Raw genomic sequence first — 4,423 nt, forward strand, 5'->3', positions numbered from 1 at the left:
GAATAAACATAAACTATAAGATTACCAATTTTTCTGGAAGACGAGGCACAAATGTACTGGAGTCATATGAAATTATCAAATATATAAAAACTAAGAACTTTACAAGTGCATTTCATTGAGTGATTTTGGAGTAAATTTAAGATACAGACCTGAATCTAAGGTCAGGACATTTTGGCCATGGTCTTCTAGAGTTCTTACAGTTACTGACTTATGTATGTTAATATTCTCCACAGGCAGGACAACCTCAAGCTCCCAGAAGCAGCCAAAGTGCTTTGACAATGGAGAGGCAGGCATATCATCTGTCTATACAGATGTCTACAAGGCCACATTATTCTTCTTTAGATGTCACTGCCATTTCACAATGTACATAAAAAGGAACTGACAAGTAAACATATGTAATAGGAAATTTAGTCATATTGTAAACATGCCCATACAGAATATAGTAGTTTTCTGTGTCTGTACAACAAATTACCACAAACTCAGTGACTTTAAATAATATCATTCACTATCTCCAAATTACATAAGCCAGAAGTCCAAGCAGTCCTGAGTTCTCTGCTTTTAAGGTACCAGAAGACCAAAATGACAGTGTCTTCTAGACTGGCCTCTAACCTGGAGGCTCTGAAGCATCCAGTCTCGGGCTCATTCTGGCTGCTGGAAGAATTCAGTTCTGTGGGGTTGTAGAACCGAGATACCCATTCTTCTTGGCTGTCAGCTGAGGCCCCTCTCAGCTCCTTAAGACCACCTGCATTCCTTCTCATGTGGTCTTCTCTGTCTTCAAACCAGGAAGGCCCATGACTCCTTCTTACCCTGAGAATCTCTCCTGATTTTTCCTTCTGCCTGCAGTCTGAGAAAACATCTCTATTTTTAAGGTGCTCTCATTATATTACTCCCACCTGGATAATCTCACTGTTGCCATATATGGAACATATTCACAGGATTAATGCTAGGGGGCAAAGATCATGGAGATCATATTAAAATTCTGCTTACCACACATAGCTTGTGACTCATTCTAGAGATAGAAACAACTCTGTGCTTTCCTGACACCAGATGATGACTCTGGTTAAGGAGAACACCAGGGAGGATGCTGAGTGTATTTTTGTGCGGAATGGACAGTCACAGGTAATGTGATTCACAGTGTTAGTTGTGGTTGTTACATTTCATATGGCTGCTGCTTAGTAACCTTTAAAATGATCTCCAGCATATGTTCTACCTATCTGATATAGTTTCTCCCCGTCTTGACTTCCAACCTTACCCTATCCCATTTCATAGAAGTCTCAGCCCTGAAGCTTGAAGGAACCTCACTTTCCTCTGGCCGCACTGCTCTTCTGAATACAGTTAGTGCTGTTGATGTTGCTCTGTCCACATTGATCTCCCTATGTAAACCTTTTCTGCCCCAGTCTAGTCTGAGTGCCTCAAGGGCAGTTAGAGTACCTGAGGGGATCGTACTCACCTGTGAATCCCCTGGTACATCCTGCCTGAAACCTGACCCAGAACAGGTGCTCAATGAAGAATTGTAAGATTTAGATAGGTAGTGCCATTACCCTGTACTGTGTTATGTATAGGCAGTAAATTATATGCCCAACAGCTTTGCATGCTGTTATGTTAGCAAAACAGATTAAGGTTTTAAGTCCCACAATAGCCAATCAATATATATTGCAACACAGAATCCATACACTTCTAAATGAGTTTGTACAGTTCAGTTACCTTCTTTCCCCATTCAGGTAATACAATTCTCATATTTAATTTGTTGGCTGATATGTGAGCTCTCAGAAGCCAGGGGATTATCTTCTTTGCTCCTGCAAATGATATCAGAATTAGCTACAGTGAATATGTCAATGCCAGGTAACCATGATTTGGGGAGTAGGCAGAAATGGTCAGTAAAGTAGCTCTTCCCCACTCAGGTTATTACAAAGTCAAATCATCAACCCATATCAATGTCATTTCAACCCAATGAACATAGGAAGCTCAGGGCCACCTATTAAAATGTGATGTGGATGTCTAATAGGTATAGCCAGATCTATGATGAAGGACTGGATAGGGAAGGTACTTACAAGGGTTCACTGCTAGATAGCACTCATGTGTGCAGACGCTTTCACTCAGAATATGGCCTTCAACTGCTGCCCATAAAGCATAAGGAGCATGCTTCATTGGGGCAGCTCTGAGGAAATCCCTGATTGCAGATACTGAGTGTCTCCAGTGACATGCACTTAAATGTTGTCCTGAGGCTAACACAGACTAGGGACTTTTACTGAATAAAATGTGATTTGACAACCGCCAATTAAAAGAAGGAGTGGGGGGAAAACTATTGTGACTTTGAATCATAAATGATCTGCCTTTGGAGGATCCCTGAGACAGACTAGCCAGACCCTCAAATGACCTGCCTCTTTGCATTTCCAATAGATTAAACAATGGATAGATGTCCCAGGAATCAGGGACAGTGGCCAGATGTGGACACTGAAAAAGATTAAACTCTGCTCTCAATGGCAACTCTAGTACCTCAGCAAGGTCACTGAGGGCAATGTAGTAATTTAACGCTCTATATAGGTGCTTTCTATACACTGGTTAAGCATTAAAATATGCTAGGCTACAACTGTAAAGAAAATAGATGAGCTGTATATAAACTGATGCTATAAGGAAAACAAGAAAATGAAGATGGCTATGAAGGTGATGCATTTATTATAGGTTAACATATATTCTATTCTAATAATAATCCCTGGCTTTATGCTTAAAATGTTATATATTAAATAAATCTTCTTCTTAGTACTTCAGCATAAGCCCCTTTACATAGGGCTCAAAAATTGTTCAAAATACATTGCAAGTATGTTTTCCAATTAATAAGTACATCATTGAAGTAGTTCTAAATAGACCAAACTTTATAATATTTTGGTAGAAGTGTTTTTTGTTGTTTTTTTTTCTTTTTTCCCCCAGGGAGCCCTCTTGTGGGTAACAAGCATATTACTGAAACATAGATTATCAGTGAGTTGGTTGGAATTGGGTTGGGAAGAATGCTTCATGTTTCATTCATGATAAGCCTGAAATATGTATGCACTTTTCTGCCCCTACATTGTTTCTCCATTTTTAGGTTCCCAAATTTAATTTTAGACTTCCAAGCTTTCAGAGAACTTACAGGTCATCTGGCCTGGTAGCTCCCAAACTGACTGATCATCATTATTATCTAGGGAACATTTTAAAAGTACATATCCTTGGGTTTTACTGAAAGATATTCTGGGTTGGTTAAGTCTGGGAAGGGGCTAGCAATCACTAGTGTTTTAAATATGCCATGGTGATTCTGATTATGAATCAAACTTAACACTGAAACTGTCCAACTCCCCTTCTGATTATATTTGCTGCAAGACAAGGGATATTTATCCTTAAAGTTACTTATTCTCTTGCAAACTCAGCTGTGAATCTGACAGGGATAGTGCCCTGTGTGACTTCCTGTCCCCCAAGAACCTAGTGTTATGATGAGTAGAGTAGATAATAAATGTTTATTAAATTGAGTTAGGTAATTCCGTTCTACTAATTAATATTTTTAATAGTATTAAAATCATAGTCCCAATGGATTTGTACTTTAGAAGCCCTTAAACAAAGATTTCAGTATAAAATCTAAACATGATCAATCAGTACAATGACATTACAGAATCTAGGAGCATTCAAACAAATACCATGCATATTTGTAGTCCTTATGTTGAATAGTGAGAATAAAGTTGATATTTGTTTTCCCTCACTGATATTTTAAAAGAATATGCCATTATATTCCAGTTAAAGTTAATAAAGTTTTTCAGCTCTTCTCACCATTCAGTGTAATGTACTTGTATAACTGCAGTAATGGAAAAAGACAATCATGGATACTCTCATTTATATGCACAATTTTGAATTCCAAGAAAATAAGAAGCAAGTTACCATGCATTTACCTTTACAAATGCTGAGATGAGGCAAGATTGGATATAAGCAATCGGATCTGACGATAATATATTCCATTTGCAATTGTTAGAGATTTATGCAAGATAGCAGGTAACACCTTCCTTTTGAATTTCAAATGCTGTATAACCTTTTGAAGATAACAAGGGATATTCATCCGAAATAATGGTAGGAAATTTATAACAGAGACCACATAATTAGTTGTTATTTTTTGCAAATACCATATACTCTGATAGGAACATGGCCAGGAAAAAACTATATACCTCTTAGTCAAAAGTCAGCACCTCGCCTCCCCTCCCCTCTGCTCTTCTCTCCTCCCCTGCCTTTCCCTCCAATCCCTTCCTCTCCCCTCCCCTCCCCTCCCCTCCCCTCTCCTTCCCTCCCCTCCCCTCCCCTCCCCTCCCCTCTCCTCTCCTCTCCTATGTCTTTAACAGCTTGGTACATAGGGTACCCAATCATTTAGAGGAACATAAATTAAATGGAGAAGAGCATTTTGAAATGC

The 4,423-nt window shown here is 38.9% G+C and overlaps 1 long non-coding RNA gene across 1 annotated transcript; it reads right to left on the reverse strand.

Moving 5' to 3' along the window:
* Positions 1-515: 515 nt before the first annotated feature.
* LOC122215142 lies at positions 516-4,128 on the reverse strand. Its single transcript, XR_006200260.1, has 3 exons — positions 3,915-4,128; positions 1,705-1,796; positions 516-844 (listed from the first exon to the last, which is right to left on the reverse strand). It is a non-coding gene; the product is annotated as an uncharacterized LOC122215142 (long non-coding RNA).
* Positions 4,129-4,423: the final 295 nt, after the last annotated feature.

Source organism: Panthera leo, chromosome A3 (assembly GCF_018350215.1).
Source record: "Panthera leo isolate Ple1 chromosome A3, P.leo_Ple1_pat1.1, whole genome shotgun sequence".
Classification (NCBI taxonomy): Eukaryota; Metazoa; Chordata; class Mammalia; order Carnivora; family Felidae; genus Panthera; species Panthera leo.